The sequence below is a fragment of the Rhincodon typus genome, chromosome 23 (assembly GCF_021869965.1).
Source record: "Rhincodon typus isolate 14 chromosome 23, sRhiTyp1.1, whole genome shotgun sequence".
In the NCBI taxonomy this organism is placed as follows: Eukaryota; Metazoa; Chordata; class Chondrichthyes; order Orectolobiformes; family Rhincodontidae; genus Rhincodon; species Rhincodon typus.
The window spans coordinates 4,707,890-4,729,985 of NC_063354.1; the positions used below are offsets into that span (position 1 = coordinate 4,707,890).

A 22,096-nucleotide genomic window follows, 5' to 3' on the forward strand; every position below is an offset into this window, starting at 1 on the left:
AACAGATTTTTCTTGGTATCATAGTGCACCAACACCTTAGAGAAGATGATAGCTGTTTCTTTCCTTCACTGAAAGCTATGGGTTGTCTGTACGACCATTTCCAATGTTGACCCTTTTTTAGGAGTTGATGTAAAGGTGCCAGGACAGAGACCAGGTTATGTATGAACATTCTGGAATAATTTACCACCCCAAGAAATGACCTAAGCTCCCACAATTGTGGGATCCAGGGCACCTTTGATTGCCCTCACTTTATTTTCCAATGGGTGTAACCTGGTCTTGTTGACTCTACAGCTCAAGCAGATCACTTGTGGTGCCTGGAATACACGTTTTACCCTTAGGTATATGCCTGCCTTGGAAAAATGACTCTGGATGATATCCAAGTTCTCTAAGTGCTCTTTATTAATTTTCCCTGTTATTAGAATGCCATCTAGGAAAATGGTCACCTGAGATAGACCTTGCAAAATGTTCTCCATGGGTGTCAATGTTGCACGTATTGCTTTTTTATTGTTTGTTTGTATGGATTTGTCTTGTACGTACTTCTGTCTAAAGTTTTCTCTTATGGCGATTTACAGTGGGATTTGGGGTTCATTTCACTGTCCCCATTTCCCTGTGAATTGTTGTTTGCTTTGTTGACTTTACCTTGATTTGTTTTTGCATTTTTGTACAATTTTATAAAAATAGTACAACCAAAAAAAACATAACCAGGAGATTAGAATCTCCTCAGTTGAGGACTGACTCTGAGCTAGCTGGCTGCAGCCAGTGTACTGTGTACATTGCAAATTAAGGATATGACTTCGGTTCCAGTCTCTTACGAGAAGCAGTTGGTGCAGATTACCACTGATGGTAATAAAAGACTTTAACCTCCAATAGACTTGGACCCAAATGATTGAGGAAGATTCACCATGATAGGATCAACATTTTTTGATTGGAAAATGGTTGCCTCAGTGAAGTCCTAGCGAAATACCCAGGAGATTTTAACAAAGGTCTTGGGACTATCAAAGGGGCCAAAGCCACTTTACATGTTGACCAGGCAGCAATTCAGAGATTCTGCAAGGCCCACCTGATGCCATTTGCCTTGCAGACAAAAGTAGAGGCAGAAATCGACAGTGCAGTTTGCAGAATGGGCAGCGCTGGCCATGTCAATTGTAAAACCTGACATTTCCAGACCTGGAGGGGGAGGGTGAAACAGCAGCAGGAACGCCAATGCCGGCCAAATGTCTCCTCTAAGTGAGAGAGACAATTTAATTCAGGGGATGAAGTTTGGTGCAAAAACCATGGGAATGGCCTGGTAAAGGGTTGATGTGAGGTCAAGTCCCGTGACTTACAGAGTTTGGATAGGTGATACCGTCCAGAAGAAACATGTGGATCACTTGAAAGCCGTTACCTCGTAAACGGAGCACGAGCAAAACATAACTGGCCCCTCAGAACAACCCAAAGGCCCGGCAGAAACTGCAGGCGCTTCCCCTCCGTCTAATGTCGAGAAAACCTCAGAGTCCAAAATGGATGCAGCCTCGATACTGCTGCCACTGGAAGAAGAGGAGAATCTTCTGAGATGTTCCGGACACAAGAGACAGGCCATGGTCTGGTACACACCGCCTGTGTCTGATTGTCAGTTTCAGGAACCGGACCTGCAGCGAAAGTGTTACAACAGAAGCTACAAGCAAATGATCAGGCCTAGATCCCCAGACTTAGTGGTGGAGGAATGTAGCGATTGGAACCAGGTGAGGTTAACAATGAGGTTCTTTATTAGGGTTGTTAACTTCAGCCAATCAGGAAAATCCTGGCTGACCAATATAACTGGGAGATTAGAATCTCCTCAGTTGAGGACTGACTCTGAGTTGGCTGGCCACAGCAAGTGTACTGTGCACTATTAAACAAAGGATGATTTGGTGATGGGACACCAGCATCTGTGCAGTTATTTCACTTGTCCTTCCAAGTGGTAGAGATTGTGGGTTTGGAAGATGTTATTGAAGCAGTTTTAGTGAGTTATGAAGTACATCTTGTAAATGATAAACACTATCATTGTGTTTTGTTAGTAGATGGAGTGAATGCTGAAGGTAATGGATGGGGTGTCTATCAAGTGGGCTGTGTTGTCCTGGATAATGTCGAACTTACTGCACTCAGCCTGACACGTAGGGTGTATTTTATCATACTCTTGACATGTACCTTGTAGGTGATAGACAGGCATTAGAGAATCAATCATTAGAGATGGTGGTGAGTTACTCGCTACAGAATTCCCAGCCTCTGATTTGTTGTATTTATTTGCCGGTATGCAGAAGGTATATCCCTCTTCATTTCCCACCATAATCTCTACGGTTTTGGAAATGCCATTTTGTGAAGGACTTACAATTAAATGGGAAAGTGACTCTGGCATTTTCAACTTTATTATCATTGTTATGGGCAGGCATTGCATGATGATGCTGTTGGCTCAAATGCTAAATAATTAAATACATATGTCAAAATACCAGGCATTCAATATGAATTACATTGAACATGTTCTAAGCATTAATACGATATACCAATGCCAACACAACACTTGTGTACACAACGCATGAACTATTCCCCTCCACACAAAAGATATTAGGAAAGCGGAAAGAAGGGGGGGGAGGAAAATATAAGACTTAGTTTATCTCTTTTTACCCAAGTCTTTTACACTACCAGAGGAAGATGTAAACAAAAACAAACTGACCTTAGTGTTAGAGCTGACTTTATTACACATGCACAAATGCTGCACATGTTTGACCAAGTTCAGCACTCCAACAACCAAATGGTGCATGACAGTGTAAGACAGACAGTTGGGAGAGGCTTACATTTCAACAACCACCTTCATAGCCTCAAGAGGTCCCAAAGCATTTATTGGCCATTGAAGTACTTTGAGTGGCAGGAGCAGACTGGTTAAGGAACATAGACAGGGAATGATAAATCAGCCAGGAGAACAAACATTAGTTTACTTTTTTTATTTTACATTTTATCTTCTCCTTCACCTTTAATTGCAGTTACCTAATAAACTGAGCTTTTGGGAGCTCACTTACCCATTTTTAAACATCTTTGAATATTTAACATTATCATCCCTGAGCTCTGTAAATGTATTTTTTGTGCTTGGCCCAGGAAGGGTGCCAATTCTTGCTCAACTTAGTAATAGCTGATCAAAGACAGCCTAGCTAGTCTATCACCTGAGTAACCCCTTTCCAACCAGGATCTTTGGTAAATTGTTTCTTTAACTGCCCAAACAGGGCACCAGATATTTACAACAGGCTCCGCAGGGAGGGGGTGGGGAAGCATTTCAGATTGAGAGCACCTCCCAGAGGACTGATCCCCTTTGAAGTTGATATTTGTCTTACAGAGACTGTCCTGGATTCATCCTTTAAAAGGAAATGAAGTAAGGGCAAGAGCTGAACACAACGAAACATAAAGAGAAGCAAAGAAAATCCGCTTATTTCACACATTAAGGCTTCTTTGGATACTGTATTATGTAAGGTATAATTAAAGAATCATTGATTTATTTTCACTTTTCAGACAGGATGTAGGCAAGAGGGAACAAAATCAGAAGTTGCTGGAAAAGCTCAGCAGGTCTGGCAGCACCTGTGAAAAAAAAATCAGAGTTAATGTTTTGGGTGTGGTGACCCTTCCTCAGAACTGTTGGTAGCTAGGAAAATGTTGGTTTATATGCAGAAGATAGGGTGGGGGGAGGGGGTTAAGGAATAAATGATAGGTGGCCATAGAGCCCAAAGAGAGAGAACAACAGTTGGACAGATAAAGTAATTGATAACGAACTAGCTTGGAGGGTCAATTGCTGTTAATGGAGACTGTTGGTGACTTATAATAGGTGGTGTGTAATGACACTATGTGCTGATGGTAGCTGAAAGTGGTGGCTAGCTTTCAGTAAATTATCTTGAAGAAGGTGTAATTTGAGTTTTACTCTGTCTCCCATCAATTTCAGTTGTCTTCACAAATAACTTCTCTGTTTTGATTTTTTTTTCCAGTTTTCTTTTCTTTTTCTTATCTGCTGATTGCTGGCTTGTGCTGGGAGGGAATTCCTCCAATACCTTGTCAATTCATTGACAGTAACTGTAAAAAGGTTTACTAAATACAGATATCACCAAGTCACGTAAAATCCTAGCCTTGCCCAACTTGCATTATCCAGGAGGTGGCGGAAATCAGGGGCTGAGGGCATGGGCTAAACATCTCCCTCTTTGTCCGTGAACAATAAGGCCAACAATATCTGACTGAGACAAAACAGAAGTAGCTGGAAAAGCTCAGCAGGTCTGGCAGCATCTGTGAAGAAAATATCTGATTGAGATCCGTTAACTGGTCAAAGAGCACACCAATCCTAGGATCTTCTTGTTCTATATACTTCAGTGTTACATTACACTTTCAATATGACTGAGTGCTGAACACTGTTGCTGAATACTTCAACAGAACATGGTGCATTACTGTGCTCAACAGATGCACACAGTATTCAGAAAGAACATCGTTTCATTTGTGAATGACTTACACCGAATTGCAAGCAAGCTGAAATTACAGCTCCTCAAAGGAAGAGCTAATTTGAGACTGAATCTTTAGGGGGGTGCCCAGCAAGGTTCTATCAATCCTTCTGCTGTCCAAACAGGACCTTCAATTGTCAAATTCAATGCAGGTAGATGGGCAGTGGGAGCTGCACAAACAGAGCAAGCAATTAATTAGAAGGGAAACAAATTGATCTGACTAGTTTATAGAGTACTATGGTACAGTTCACAAACTGACAGGGCTTCAATATGCCCACTAATACACAGCCATAGCCAGAGGAGGGCACCACTGCCACCAGTATGTCTTGTTCCAGATTTCACAACAGAAGAGCCCATTGATATGAAGTATACCCACCATCAATGCAGACTGCCATCCTGCAGGAGAAGAAGCTGTTTCAAAGCTTGTGCCACAGCAAGAAGCTACTATCTCCGAGGCACAGGTCCTAGCCCAAGTTGGTGGAGTGTTTGAGACCAGAGTATGTCCAGGCCTCCACAGTTTGCCTCCATGGCCACTTATTGAAGATCTTAGGCAGCATGACTGTAAGGCTCAGTGAATAGGAGATTTCATAAAGCCAGTAGAGGTAGAGAAAAACCTACTCGATCCAGACCATTTTGAGACAGATTCGATTAACAACAGTCAGCACTGACAGCCACAAAGAAATTTCTCAGACTGTACCCTTCCCTTTAAAGGATAGGTAGACAATATCATAGAATGGGACACCACTAACCACAGCAACCAGTCAGAGCAGGAGGCTCTGCACATCATACTGTTCTTCAAGGAGAAAATTTGGGAAACAAGACACCACAGAAGTTGCACAACCTGATGTCCTGATGTGGCAACATGGTCTTTCAGATAACCCTTCAATATTCCTTACCATAAAAGGTGTGCCCAAACTGCCAGGATCAATGAGGAACTATATCCAGCACCAGTCCAGGCAGTGTCCTGAGTATGGAATTCCTGGAGGTGCCAGGGCTTAGGAAAAGCAAGGAAAAATTTTCACAATGGCCAAAAGCCCAAAGCAGACACCCTAGACCAACAGCTTTCAGACAACAGAATGGAGGATGACTAAAGCCTCAAAAGATCCGCCAAATGTGAAATCCAACCCCCTAAAGCATGATGCACAAATAGAAAGCCTGAATGGACACTGAAGAACATTGCACTACTAGAAGATAACTCCAGCAAAGCTATCAGAGATGATCCTGAAAAAGCACACAAGAGTATTTCTCCAGAATCCATGCATCAACTAACAGAACACAAGGAGGAGGATCCGTACAAATTGGGGGAGGCCATCTATGGGGGCATCCAAGAGGCTGAGCCTCAGATCAACATAGATCATTTACTCTGTAGGGAGGCTGTGGCATAAACATGCTCACAAACAGCAGAAGAACATTCCTGACCAACAGGGCACACACCTGACGAAAGCACCACATCAGAGTGTGACAGGTATAACTCCAGTGTTATGATTCCAACTGATGATCCAGCATGAGACATGTTCTGATAGGCCACAAATTTTAGCTTTGAAATTTACTTACTCTGGTGGTCAGTCATTGGGTACCTTCGTTGAATGTGTTCAATGTACTTCTGACAAAAGAACATAAATTATTACACACAAGTAAATCTAAGAAAATTTGAAAAGATCTGCTCATAAAGATTCAAAAGAAGTATTAAACCCTTTATCCCTGCCACATCCTTTCATAAACACTCAAACCAAGTATCACTCCGATCTTCCTTCTTCAATTTCTTACACAATTGACAAGATTGCAAGCTTTCCCTTTTGGTGATTTCCTACACATTCACCAGAGACTCACAGACACAGGCTACCTCGTAGGGTATTCTCACTGAACTGTAAGGAAAGCTCAGGACTTTTTCTGGCCCTGTCTACTTAAACAGCTAAAACATTTCAAGACTTCCTTCCAGTTCTGATGACCTGGAGACAGCCAAAATGATCATTCTACTGACAACCGAACTGAACCTGCTTCTGGCCTCGAGCCTGTCTTTCTGCAAGTCATAGAAGTACAACTTAGTAAATGCTTTCGCAATTATCTCAGCAGGTAGCTCATATAAGTATTTAGCTTGTCAGATGAATTTTTGGAAATGCTGTTTTGACCCACCGCTAAAATACAATTTCCTGACCCTTAAGAAATGTCATCTTCACAGAATTAAAAATCAAAAACCCAGTTACCTCTATTTTAGAATCCAAGTCCCAAGTTAGGATATATTATAAGCCTTCACCACACTAGCAACATCGAGAATCCCACAGATACCAATTCTGTTGAGCCAACAGCACACAATATACCAGTAGAAGCAATGGAAGATGGCCCTCAATCACCTTTTACTAGACATCCAACACTATGATGACACCATACACAAGCCGGACTGAAGGAAACTCAGACAGATTCAGCCAAATGACAGCTGAGGGAATACAATAAGTGTTTAATCCCACCTGTAAGAGCAACACATAATACTCCATTATGGGGCATTTCCCGGAAGAAAAAATTAGTCTCCTAAGAAGGAAACACACACCCAACTCCAGTCCTACCTGTCCTCTCAGACTGCCAAAAAGATGGTTGACATTGCAGCTTCACCACAGGAGACTTGGCTGACAGGGGAATGGAATACGAGTTACTAGTGAATAGAAATGTAGATGTGTCAATGACAGGAAAAATAAAAAAAGATATGATATGGGGAAAGAGGTATTGGGAAAGATTCAACTTTACTTTCTTTTGCCCCTTTATTTTCTTGATTAACCAATGTTTTTAGCAATCCAGCTCACAGGTTCTGGCAATACCTCTCTAAATCTCTTCATCTCTTCTGGGATCCCTCTTAAAACCTATCCCTTAAATCAAACTTTTAGTTACTACTCCTAATATCATTTTCTTCGCTTTGGTGCTAATTTTTACGATGAAAGAGCATTGTCAGAAGGGATTTGCAGCTGGTGAAAAATAAAGGAGCAGCAAAGGAGGACCAGAGAAGGGCCAGACTGGGTGGCGTAATGACACTCTGGAGTTGGGCTGACCTTCAGCAAAAAGCTGGATGGAGGCACCAACAAGAGGATTGAAAACAAATTTTAAAAACATAGTTAAAGAAATTGGTTGAGATAAAATAGATTCAAACCTTTGGAGAATCTGCATCACCATTGTTGATAAGCAACTGCTTAAATAGGAAAATTTCCATTATAAATATTTGCACAGCAAATATCAATTATAAATTTTGACATTAAAGCAATCTCAAACATTCTGACAAAGGAAAAGCAGACAACATACATGTGAGAGTTTCTCAAATAACGTATATATAGCTTGCAGTTTTCTAACAGACAACTAGGTTAATAAATTTTAAGAACAGTTACACATCACTTCTTCAAAAGCAAGAAAAAATTCAAGCACAATTACAAAATACTTTGTAATAATCAACTCTAGAAAAAGGTCTATTTATTCCACATCTTCTGATCTCTATTTCACTTCAATAATAGGCTTTCATTTCTAAATTTGTAAATACATAAAACATCAACATGATTTTGATTAAACAATTGATTCAACAAGACAATTAGGATCTGGCTACGTGATGGTAAATAGTTGTGCCACTGCTTCTTATTCGCATACTGTTGTGTATAACGGTTAGAACTACTATTGGATTGCAGATTCACCTTGGAAAAACACTGGAGCACTTATCCATTTCCTGAACTCTTCTGCTAAGGCCGATGTTACTTCCTCCCGGCTCAGTTCTGATGTGAATTGACCTATAAAGGTAATACATTCTGGATATTAAATCCACTTTGCAGAGAGTTAAAATAAGAAAAACTATATCACCAATGTAAGAAAGCAACAGTGAATTTTGTCCAATCCTGATGTGGCGAAATTGGTTGCAAGAGATTCATCAAGATTGGCTCAACATTTTTCAATTAGAAAATGGCTGCCTGAATGAAGCCCTAATGAAACACCCATATGTCTTCCAGGAAGGTCTAGGGACTATCAAAAGAGCCAAGGCCATCTTGCATGTTGACCAGAAAGCAATTCCACAATTCTCCAAGGCCCACCCAGTAGAGGCAGAAATCAAAAGGGAAGTGAAGGAATCATCAAACCTGTCCAATGTGCGGAATTGACAGCGCTGGTCGTACTGATTGTGAAGCCCGACGGGTCAGTTCGCCTTTGTGGGGATTTTAAGCAAATGATAAACCACTTTTCGCAGCTGAGGATTAGATGGGTTATTGACTGTGCAGTTTTTAAGCAGACGATGGAGAACATTTTACAAGATCTACCCCAGGTTGCCATTTAACTAAATGATGTGCTAATAACAGAGAAGACCAATAGGGAGCACTTAGAGAACTTGGGACATCATCTTTAGATGTTTCTCCCTGGTGGGCGAATGCCTTAGAAGGGAACAATGAGTATTCCAGGCACCCCAAGTGACCTACTTGAGCTACAGCATTTACAAGACCAGGTTACACCCGATGGAAGAGATAGTGAGGATGATCAAAGTTGTCCCGGCTCCCACATCTATACTGCAACGTGGAAGTAGTCACGTAGCCAAGCCATAGCTTTCAGGGAAGTGAAGAAACAGCTATCATCCTCTAAGGTGTTGGCACACTATGATCCCAAGCAAGATCTGCTATTGACATGGGAAGCCTCCCCAGACGACATTGGGGTAGTATTCTCTAATAGGTGTCCTAATGGAGAGAAAAGCCCAATAGCATATACATCCAGGACTTTGGCTAATGCAGAGCATAAATACACCCAAATAGAAAAGGATGGTTAAGCAGTCATATTTGGAGTCTGGAAGTTTCATCAATAGCTTTAGAGACATATATTTGTAATAATAACCAACAATAAATCCCTGCTAGGTTTACTTAAAGAGGACAAGGCAGTGCTGCCCATAGCTTCAGATCAAATTGAGCAGTGGGCTCTAATACTAAGTGCGTATAAATACAAGTTGGAACACTGTCCAGGAGGCCAAGTAGCATGTACGGATGCATTGAGCCGCCTCCCGCTGGCAGATATACCACCAGTGGTACTGCCACTGGAAGAGTCTGTAATGGTTTTCAATTTTCTGGACATACTTCCAGTCACAGATGACAATATCAAACTTTGGACAGAGAAAAATTTGGTCCTGGCAAAACTGAAACAAGCTGGTGGTGATGGCGGAAACCAATGGACTGTCACAACCAGAATTGAAACTGTTCTAGACCTGGAGATACCAGATCACAGTACAGGACGGTGTATTATTCTGAGAAGCAAGAGTGATTGTCCTGAGCAAAGGTCACCACCAGATACAAGCTGAACTCCACCAGTATCATCCAGAGGTTTCCAAAATAATGATGTTGGTGAGAAATTATGTCTAGTGTCCAGGCTTCGATGCAGACATAGGTGCGTTTGTAGGGCAGTGCCCAGACTGCCAACAAGGACAGAAATTACCACCAGCAGCTCCCCTACGTTCATGAGGATGGCCAGGTAAACCCTGGACTTGGTTACATGTTGACAGTGCAGGTTCTTTCCATGTGCTCAATATTCTTCATCAGAGTGGATGCTCACTCAAAATGGCCGGACTTGCATAGAGTTCATTCATCAAACACGGGGACGATGATAGAAAAACTGTGTGCATCTTTTGCAATACATGGACTCCTGGAAGTGTTCATCACACATAATAGGCCATTGTTTACTTGGAGGGAATTTAGTATTTCCTAAAGTCGAATGGTATTCATCATATAAGGACAGCTCCATACCATCCATCATCCAATAGTCTTACAGAAAGAGCAGTCCAAACTTTGAAGGCAGGCCTAAAGAAATAGCCTACAGCTTTACCGGAAACCAAATTGTTCCAGTCCTATTTGATCATAGGACCGCCTTCCAAGCAACTACAGGGATACCTCTAGCAGACTCACTAATGGGGAGAAGACTCTGCATCAGGTTAAATCTGATCTTCGTGGACCTGGGGGCAAGGGTAGAAAGGTATCAAGAACACCAATGCTGGATACATGATTCTGCTAAGCAAGAGAGACAGTTTATGGGGGCAAAGTTTGGGATAGGAAACATGGAAATGGCCCTGCTCGGGTAAGAGGCATGGTCAACACGAGGTCAGGTCCAGTAATGTATAAAGTTCGGAGAGGTATGTTGGTCCTGAACAAGCACATGGACCAAATGAAAGCTGCAAACTCGCAAACAGTGTGGGAGCAAAGCCTGCATGGGTCCTCAACTGTCTTTCCAACAGTTCCAGAACCCGTGGGTTCTACGTCTCTGTCTCACGTTGAAGAGACCTCAGAATCTGAAAGGGGCACGGTGGATGTTGCCACCTTGACTCCTTTGCTGCCTGAAGAGGAGAATGAATTTCTTCTGAGATGCTCCAGATTCAAGAGGTGAGCTGCTGTGCATTACATGCCGCCCATATTGGTGGCATAGTTGAAGGAACTTCAGCTGGTGTTAAAACGCCTCAGGAGAAGCTGCGAAGAAAAGAACCACCTATGTCCTCGGACTCAGAGGGAAATGGATGTAGTGATTGTAACAAAGTCAGTCAAATGGACCTCAGAAAATATTAGTTCCCTGATTAGGGCTATTAATCTAGTCCAGAGAACCCTGGCTGACAGATATTCATGGGAGTATCAAAGGTTCTGTTCACTCTGAGTGCTGGCTCTGAGGGAGCTGAAACAATGTCAAAGGACTCTCCATGTGTAAATAAAGAGTGACTTGGTGATGGGAAACTGGTCTCTGTGGAGTTATTTCAATTTTAGTCAGTTTGAGAGTTTGGGTGGTGGGCTCAGATGACAGTTCCAGTTAGTCTGGGGATTTGGGTAAAGGTCACAGTCACAGGGGTTTCACATGTTAGCTATAGCTAGTATGGGGGTTTGGATGATGGATATAGCCAGTCTGAGCATTCAAGTGACAGTTATAGCTAATGTAGGACTTCGAATGATGATTACAGCCAATCTAGGGATTCAGGCAATGGTTACAGTCAGTCTGGGGATTTGGGCGACGCTTCCAGACTGCCTGGGGTTTCAGACGATGGTTACAGCCAGTCTGGTGGTTTGGACATTGGTTACAACCAGGTTGTGTCTCAGACGGTTAACAATTACAGTTAGTTTGCATTTAGTTTATTTTAGTTAGTGTATGGGTTCAGACAAAAGCAAAATACTGCAGGTACTGAAGATCTGAAATATAAACAGAAATTGCTGGAAATACTAAGCATGTCTGGCAGCAAGTTGAGAAGTATTGTTTGAAACAACACTGTACTAATACATTAACTGGATTTTGTCTCTACAAATACTGACACACCTGTATTTCCAGCATTTTCAGTTTTATGTGCATTTTCAGAAATTTCACATGTATCTACTCAATAATAATAGATATTTGTTTATTGTTAGATATGTCAATAAACTTTTATATTATAACTAATAACCCAAGGTGTTTCCAGGCTGGAGCTAGCAATTTCAATCATGACCATATACTTGACCGAAAGTTCTAAAATTAATTGAAAGTAAAATCTTATGACCGCAATAATTAAAAACAGTTTTTTTTTAAGTTAAGAGGGCTTGGGGAAAATTTTCAGAAATTGGAGTCTTAATTTTGTAAAGATCTTTTTTTATCACAACATTTTTTATTCTTCTTAATGTTTGATTTGGACTGTATTATGAAAAAAAAAGTTTAAAACCAAGGACTGTGGAAAGGATTGCTGCACTCTTAAAAACAAGTTACCTGAAACAACCTGTCCATCTTCTCTCCCACCTATCCGCTCCTCCCACTTCACTGACCAATCCCCACCATTGCCTACCTGTACTCACCTATCACCATCCCACCTACCTTCCCCAGCCCCACCCCTCCTCTCTCTATTTCTGAGCTCCCTTCCCCTTCCCATTTCTGAAGAAGGGTCCTGACCCGAAACGTCGACTTTCCTGCTCCTCTGATGCTGTGCTCCTCCAGCTCCACGCTGTGTTATCTCTGAATCCAGCATCGGCAACTCTTACTATCTCTTACTGGAACTCATTATGAGTTGTGGTTACACCGCTGCTTTTCAGCAGTCGGCGAGACGAGATGCCATGGCACCTGGATGTAGAATGAGATTCTTATAGCAACAGACTGGGTTTGTGCAATTGTGATCAGTTGTTGAAATAATTAGCCTCCCAACAATACCCTGATTGGCTGCTGGACAAGTGTATAGCTTGATAAAGAGACAAAAACTTCTAGACTGCTGAAATAGCAAGTTCCATTTCTCTATCTTTCTAGAGTAATAAATTAACATAAACCTGAAGAAAATCAGTTAACTTCCACCACCGGTTCTTGTAAGCTGTTGCCTTTAACGAGTGACGCAAAGACTTTTTAATTAGTATATTAATTGTGCTTTGCCTCCGGTGAAGAAGTGAAATATCTGGGGATGGAGACTAAAGAACAGAAAGACTTGGGAAGCAAAAGGAACATCTCATCAATGCTGGGGCAGGTGCTACGAACAATGTTTCCCTAGTGATTTTTCTTCCATGTATAGCACCATTTTTTTCTGTTTGTCTGTGTCTGTCTGTGTAGGGATTTAAAAGGAGATTAGAGACTAGCCTGTGGTATTTATTTGTAATGAACACCAGTCAGTGTTTTTAATTTTAACCTGATTCATCAGACAGGCAAACTGGGGACTTTGCATACTTTTATTAAATCATTAACACTTGAGGCAGCCTGGCAGTAAGTGGGACTTGAGCTTTCCCATGTAGGTCATGACAATTTGATCACTGTCTGTCCAGGGCTTTTCTGTGGGTACAACACAAATATACAGAATCCTTTATACAATTCAAGAATGAGCAGGAACTCAACATTATGCTTGGTGATGATGCAGAATGAGTTGCTCATAGACAGTCAATCCAAGTTACATAGACAGCAGACTTTTCTCTGAATGTTTCTCGGTGATAAGGAAACAATTCTTAAGCTTGTGTCCCAAAAGCTTTGCTTAGACATCATCTGCAACCTGGATATTCTAAGCTTCTCTAATCATCCATATACATAATTATTTTTACACGAGACTTCCAACAATAGGATGAAGTGGCCAAAACATCTTAGGCGGCAGATGTTACAGTATGATGCTACTGATGCTACATCACAAACTGGCACTCATGTTCCCTGCAGAGCAAGCTTCCAGCTCTGCTATGCTGTCAGGGGGATGTGATGAGCATCTTCATGGACATATTTTCTAAGCAATCTGTTCAGAGATATTATTACGCATCTCTGGAGTAGGTGGGACTTGAATCCGCGTCCATCACAGACATGCAACTGGAAGATGCCTCTCAAGTGGAGCTGTTTTGACAGCAGCAAGTAGTCAGTAGGGGAGTAAAATAAACAAATATTCACCCAGAAGAGCTATAAGGATTGTAATGTATAAGATTTCACGGATGCCCCAAGCTGCCACCATATTCCTGGGGTTACATGTATATTTTTAAACATAAAATCAAACACATATAATTGTAGCTACGATAGCTAATGTCGTCAAAAATTGTCCATTCAAAGAAAATGCTGGAATGAGGTGTTTTAACCTGTAGAATGCCATATTAAATGAGAGAGAACAAAGGACCTTACAGTCGGAGGGGTGAACATTTTAAAAATGCCACAGCAAATTAAGTGAGTAAACAGTGTAGGCAATTTTTTAATCTGTCACAAAGACTATACAATGTAAAGCTCGTAGTCTACAGTTTACAATGATGAAAACATAACCTGCTCTGGCCTGGAATTCAATACACTTTTATATTGCTATCTGCCAACGCATTCAAATGGTATTAGACTAGTATTGGTATTCCAACAGTCTAGTCGTTACCGTGGTGATGAAGGTATTGCCAATAACAAAAGCTGCTTTCAGTCTTATCCTTGATGTTCACACAATGTGTAGTCTTATGAGCTGCTGTGAAATACCCTGCCACGCCAGTAGTGTAAATAGGCAAAAGCTGTCTTAAGCATGCATTGGAGTGGTCTGTCCCATAACAGGTATGAACTGTAAGTGGGGCATTCGTCTGTGACAACAGTCTTTGAAATCACTAGTTTGTTTGTCAAGCATACTTTGATAATTAATATATTGCACCGTTGGAAGGATGCTGGTTTTTCAAGTATATCCAACTGTTTTATGCTGTCAGGGATATGAGAAATGGAATAAAAACGAAAACACATGCAGTACAAGGTTGCTGCACATTCTCATGTTCTTTCTACCAGCCAATTTCAGAACAACATTTTCAAAGTTTTGATTGCTTAGCCAGGTATTGGGGCAATGTGAGATTAAAAAAAAAGACTAGGTAGTTCTATTAAGGTAAATATCTGAGGTTTAACCAGTGATTCAGAGCCTTGCGGGCAGTTGCTCGGAAACCGATCCCAGGGCCATTTCCAGAAAGATCGGGGACAGGAATGAGGCTGCCAGGATATGTATGGCCTCATATATATTATATATTTATTTCAATCGGGTGTTTTGTCTGAATTTCCAAAGACTCACTGTATGCTGAAGCTCATGGAATTAAAGCAAATTCCAGAAATGTTAAGGGTTCTAGAGCCTGGCCTGCTTAAACAGTATTACAATGTTTTGTGTTCATTTTCTAGACAATTTTGCACAGGTTTGGCCTACGTATTAACTTTGTTTCATGAGAACCTAGCCACTTTTGACTTTCTTTTGCTGCCAATACTTTCCTCCAGTATTATTTGTTTTGGCAGGCATCTTTCAAATTTCATCCTTGGGATATGGGCCTCACTTACAAATGCCAGCATTTGTTGCTCATCAGTAACTACCCTTGTAAGGTTATTGTTACCCTTCATCTCAAAATGCTGCACTCCATGCAGTGAAAGTACTCCGTGTTATTGTAAGTTGAAGATCCAGCATTTCAATCTAGTGACAATGAAGGGATATAAATGACACCATTTGAAATGCTAGACAGTGTGTTTTTTATTAGATTCCAATATGCCAATTAGATTCCAATACCTGGATCCTTCAGATGAGAAAGTGATATTCTTCTGGGGCCACCAAATTTAAACACCATGACACCTGAGGCCTTGTGCCTGCATTCATCATTACCTATGACCAGTGTTTACAGTTTCTCTAAATGTATTATTATAGAGTCTATATTTCTGAATTGGGCGATTAAAAACCTTAAAAACTTCCAGATGATAAATTATACATCATGGATTCATAAAGGAGAGGACACGTCTGATGAATCTGGTTACGGTTTCTGAAGACATAACTAAAATAGTGGATAGTAAAATATCTATGGATGTTATTGTTACGAAGTTGTGTAGAATAATTGTGAATTGAAGGCAGGAAGCTAGAATCTGTTTGTTAAAAAAATGATAAGGGAGAAGGACGCATGGTTCCTTTAAGAGGTAAAGTACTTTTCTAAGTTTAAAGACTTATACAGAAAAAAAAAGTGTCTATATGTAGCTGAAGATGTGCAGCCAGTTCTAAAATTGAAATATATATCAATTGGCTGTGTGATTGGAAACCTTAGCCTGGTTTTGATGTTTTGGCAATGAGCTGGAATCAGCCAATAAATTTAAACTAAGCACTTAGCGATTGAAAGACAATTGAACTTAAAACTGATGGTTTTGACAACCTCAGACCAATGCTGCTGTAAGAAAATGACATGTTGTCCAAGGTATACAAGGAGGGGGTTTTTGGAAATCAGTGTGAGTGAACTGCCATCTTAGAAATAAGCATCTAGCTCTCACAAGAAAATGCTAAGCTCTCTAAGAAAGCACCATCTATCCATAGAAGGTACCACGGCACTTCTAGCTAAGAAATGGGACAGAAGGGTGTTGAGGTCATGTTTCAGCAACTTAAAGCCCAGGTGCAACTTCATACAGTCATAGAGATGTACAGCACGGAAACAGATCCTTTGGTCCAAATCATCCATGCCAACCAGATATCCCAAATAAATCTAGTCCGTTTGCCAGCATTTGGCCCATATCCCTCTAAATCCTTCCTATTCATATACCCATCCAGATGTTTTTTAAATGTTGTAATTGTACCAGCCTCCACCACTTCCTCTGGCAGCTCATTCCATACACGCACCACCCTCTGCATGAAAAAGTTGCCCGTTAGCTCACTCTTAAATCTTTCTCCTCTCACCTTAGGCTATGTCCTCTAGTTTTGGACTCCCCCATCCTGGGAAAAAGATCTTGCCTATTTACCCTATCCATGCCCCTCATGATTTTAAAAACCTCTATAAGGTCACCCCTCAGCCTCCAACGCTCCAGGGAAAATAGCCCCAATCTATTCAGCCTCTCCCTATAGCTCAAAACCTCCAACCCTTGGAGTACTGTGATAGTCTTGACACCATATCTTGGACTCGGAGGCAGTATAGCCTAGATTTGCCAAAAGGCATCAAGCTACAAAGAGAGATTAAACAAGCCAGTGTGGTATTCCTTTGAATTTAAAAAGCTACAAGCAACTTGATTGAAGAAAACAAGACATTAAACAGATAAGCTGGGGGGATAGGGTGAAACTAATTCCACTCATTAAATAGTCTAAAACGAGAATGAATAGTCAAAAAAAAATTACAGTCAGATCCTTCAGGTGTGAAATAACAGACAGTTCTTCACTCAAATGACAGAAGTTACAAAACCAGAAACTGCTGGATAGGCTCATCAGGTCTCGCATCATCTGTGGAGAGAAATCAGGGTTGACGTTTTAGGTTAAGTGACCCTTCCTCAGTAGAAGTTACAAACTCTCTTCTGCAAGTAGCAGTGAATAAAGGATCAATTGTAATTAGAAAACTGTTTAGTTAATTAAAGGAATAAAGGGATAAGTGGCAAAGGAGACTATAAGGGATTAGGTCTCATGTGCGGAACAAGATCAAGGGACTAAATGGCCTTTCTCCGGTGTTCAATTCCGAAATCAATAGATTTTCACTTTGTAACTGCAATGCCGCACAATTTGACATGTGCTGTGGCAAAATCAGGATTGAAGCATCTTTTCCCATATGGGTGAAGGTTACTTCAGCTTTTATATTCAACATTCTTCCAGCTCTCCTAAGGGACAGCGTTCAATAAATGAAAGATGCTGCTTTAGCAAGACAAGGGAAATATCACCTGGGCAGGAATTGCATCCAATTTTACAACATAGAAAAAGACCATTGGGCCTGGCAGGTCATTGCTGGTGTTTAATGTCTACACCACCCTCCTCCCACCTTACTTCATCTGACTTTATTCCTTTCTCCTTCAAGTACTTATCTAATTTCCTCTTAAATTCATCCATGTTCATACCTCAATTACTCCATATGGAAGTGAGTTCTCACCACTCTGTGACACAGAGTTGTCAGTGGGTAGTAGGGCCCATATGGCAACAGGGGTTTCTCAGAAAATCCCTGTTTTATATGTAAAGAAAGGGTTAGAGAGGGTACAGAGAATATACATTTGGCCATAGGGAACTGCAGAGCCACAGGTGAAAAAATGGGGAAGTCTCTTTCAAAGAGCCAACACAGGCATTGAATCACAGAATGTTAGCTGGAGAACATTCTGCCCACTGTATCTCTGCTAGCATGTTGAGTCAAATTAATTCCTGTGTAGAGCAAGATTCAATGAATCCAAGAAATATAAAGGCTGATGTGAAATACCATGGACAACAGCCATAATGTTAGTAGAAAGCAGTACTACATTACTTGCACTGTTGTAAGGCATGTCAGGATAGGGGCAATGGTTCCTAGAAAACCAGAGTTAACCACTTCAATCCATGGCTGCCGAGTTAAGTCAGGAATCTCTGAATAGTTGAACTGGGATGGAAGCAAACCACCTTCACTTACAATAGGTGTCTGCCACTCAGTTCTGACATGATGGAAATGTGAAAAGGTCAAAGACTTGTACAAGTTCTTCAGTATGCAATATCTCCGAAGTGCCCTACAATTAACTGCACAGCCTTTGTGTTGATATCAATAAATCTCTTCATTTCACACCAAAAAGAAGAAGCCAGGTTGACTTAATCAAAATGGTGTTGATTTTATTTAGGTGGGTTATAGATATGCCATCTCTAGTTGGTGCAAAGAGAAGAGGGGCCCAGAAACACCACCAGTCTATACTATGTTAATGGCCAGGCAATGGATACAGGTGTCCTCAAACCAGAAGGACAGTCTATTTAGTCAGGTGTAGGGAGTTCAGTAAATGAGTGAGTGTATGTGTGTTTGAGTTTTGTGTGTGTTTGTGTATTTGATTTGTGTTTGTGTGAGAGTCTTGGCAGCACTCTACTCCACCTCCTGTCCAAATTCAGCCGAGAGCCACTATTTCCCTCTTGCTCACCATATGGAGCCATGTTGCACTGTTCCATATCCAGTGCTACTTTCGTGGTTTTTGCCCCTGCTCCTGGCTTATACTCTTGCTCCTGTATTCTCAATCTCAGGCTCCCCTCACCTGCAAAGATTCAACTTTAGCAGGGCCATCTGCACAAGTAGTGACAGCAGTCATGTTCAGGCCTAGGTACATCTGTTGCCAGTACTGGACATCACTGGACCCCTATGCATATGCCCATTAAGTCATTTTGATGGCAACCTATGCTTTGGGGCCAAATACTTTATTTTTTTATGCAACTTGCATCTTTCTTTTACAGGGGCTGGGTAAGCTCCAAATAGAGGCGCCTTCATGCTACTCTTTTAATGCTCAAATAGGTGAGACATTAAATCAAGGTACCATCTGCCTTTTCAGGTGCAAATAAAAGATAAAAACATACTTTTTGAAAAACAGGAAGCTCTCAGTTGTATCCTAGCTAACATTTATTGCTTAATCATCATCACTAAAACTAAACTATCCAGTTATTAACACATTGCTATCTGTGCAGTTTGCTATGCACAAATTAGCTGCTGAAGTTTCCATATTAAGGCAGTGATCACACTTTAAAACTTGCTTCATTGCTGTAGTGCACTTCAGGACGCCCTAGAACTGGAAATGTGTCATGTAAATACATGTCATTTCCTTTATATTAAGACCTCCAAACCTTCATTTAGCCTATTATTATGTCAGTGTGGATTTGGTGCTTTTACAGGTTAACTCCACTCTTTGATTGTCTAACAAACATTCTATAAGTTGAATTATTATAAACTTGCTTTATGACACTTTTGTCAAAATACCAAATGAAACTGATACATACAATCACTGCTTTGCAACATGCAGCTGAAGACATCGTAGACACCACCTTAGGTGCTAGTCACATTTAAACTCTAGATCTTGAAGGTGAGGGGATTTTACATTTGTTGAAAATGAACCATAAACTTCTGTCCATGTCCAGAGAATAAATGCAGTTCAATTCAAGCTGGCTTTGAAAGGAGAGAAGAGAAAATACACACTTTAAAAAAAACATAGATTATTGCATTTTTATTGAAGTCAATCTTTTGAAGCTTTTTAGAATTTCAGTGTTCACATTCAGAAAAGCATTTCATCCACCTATAGATTGTGGAAGTATAAAAAGATCAAAGCATGAAGAAACTGAAAAAAAGGCAGTGCCTGCACTATGTTTTCCATTCAAAGTGCCTGACTTCAACACTTAACGGTAATCCTTAAATTGTAAATTCCATGCCTCAAAGAACAAAGTGACTGTGAAATGTTGACAGTGTTATGCATACTGCAGTGCTCTGCATAGGAAAATTCTTCATGACAGATAATCTGAAATTATGTGATTTATACAATGTTTATCAATAGTTTGCAACTGGCTTGGAGCTGTCAGCACATTGATGCAAGTTTGTGAATATCGTTTACTCATTTTGGACATGCCTGCACTTCCGGCATAGCTCGTCTCCATGTTTCTATGTGTACAAAAAAGAAATTGGTATTAAAAATTAGGAATGGTTATGTTGTGTAGATCTGACTGACTTATTTCAAAAGTATTTGTTTCTTTATTTTGGCTTACTGTGGTTCACATGAAACACTTACAGCTAAACAGCTGCTTCTCGGATGAAATGGAAAGCACAAAAGTGGGAGCGGTGCTGAAAGATGTTAAGGTCTATTGATGGAACATACAACAAACCATCCATTTCCCCAGATACAGCTGCATTGAAGATGAATAAAAGTAAAAGAATGCTTTAAGTGCAGAGTGTGTAGCATTCTGACATTCTTTGTCAACGGAGGGGTACAGGCTTGCCTACACTATTCTCCATGAAATGAGTTAACCATTTTCACTTGGACCATCACATTTAGAGCGATTTTTCAAAATAAAAATAAATTAGGAGTTCAATAAATTTCTCTCCCATCTCACTTAAGAGTCAGAATCATAATGGTACGGAAGGAATGGTATAACCTATCAATGTAATGATAGTTCTCTGAAGAGTAATCGATCAGTCTCATTCCTCTGATCGATACTTATGCCTTGCAAATTAATTCCTTCAAGCGATTATCAAATTTCTTTTCAAAATCATTTTTCATTGCTGCTTCTATCACATCTCCCTGTGACTCTTGTCCAAAACCTTTAATCTGTGTCTCCTAGTCCTTGTACCATCAGGTAATATTAACTTCTTTTCTCTGTCTGCCTAATGCAAACCAGTCATAATCTTGCACACCTGTCAGATCTCCCCTCAACCTCCTTTGCTCCAAGGAGAACAAACCCAGATTCATCAACTTCAACTTGTAGCTGAATTCACTCTGTACTGAAACAACTGTGGAAAAACATTTCTGCACCCTCTCAAGCACCTTCAGATCCTTATCGAAGTGTGGCGACCATAACTGGTTGCAATACTGTAGTTGTGGCATAACTAATCCTTTATTAAGTTTTATCATAATTCCCTGCTCTTGTACTTAATAACTCTATTTATGAAGCTGAAGATTCCATGCGTTTTGCTTACTACTCTCTCAATATATCCTGCCACCTTCTAAGATCTATGCACATTAACTTCCAGGACCCTCCATCTCCACACACTGTTCAAAACTGAGCCATTAAAAATATAATATGTCTCCATAATCCTTCTGCCAAAATGCATCACCTCACACTTATTTGTATTAAATTGTATCTGCCACTTGCCTGTCCACTGTGCTATCCTGTTGTCCTGTTGCAGCCAATCAATGTCAGCCTCAGTGTTTGTTGCACCTCCAACGTTGGCATCATTAGCAAATTTTGAAATTTTACTTTTTATTCCAATATCAAAGTCATTTTTACATTTAAAAATGTCATCCTTGCACTGACTACTGCTGTTTACTATCCTTCAACCTAGAAAATTATCATTTATCCAGGCTGATACTGATTTTTCTATTTCATGAGCATCAATTTTGTTAACTAGCCTTTTAAGTAGTACTTTGTTAAATACTTTCCTAAAATCCATATAGACAATATAGAACCCATATAGACACTGCATTCCTGCCATCATCCTTCCATGTTACTTCATAAAAAATAATTAATTAGAATACACAAGCATGACCTGTCTTTTACAAATTTGCACTGGTTCTCCTTAATTAATTCAGACCTCTCCAAGTGTCTCTTAATCTATTCCCTAACGATGTTTCCAAATTTGTACAGACCACTGACGTTAAACTGACCAGCCAGTAGTTACTAGGAATGTCCATATACCTTCTCTTGAATAAGGTTGCCACATTGGTCATTTTCCGTTCTCTGGTACCTACCCCATATTGAGAGAAAATTACAAGCTTTGTGACTGGTTGACAACCAGCAGTGGTAGAAGTCTTGGGATCAT

General features: G+C 40.5%; 1 protein-coding gene across 1 annotated transcript in view; it reads right to left on the reverse strand.

Moving 5' to 3' along the window:
• Positions 1-7,064, reverse strand: part of LOC109936771 (centrosomal protein of 112 kDa-like) — a 119,462-nt gene extending 112,398 nt beyond the window's left edge. The window contains exon 1 of the mRNA XM_048610813.1: positions 7,046-7,064. The gene's annotated coding sequence lies outside the window, so the exon portion shown is untranslated. The remainder of the gene's footprint in view (positions 1-7,045) is intronic.
• Positions 7,065-22,096: the final 15,032 nt, after the last annotated feature.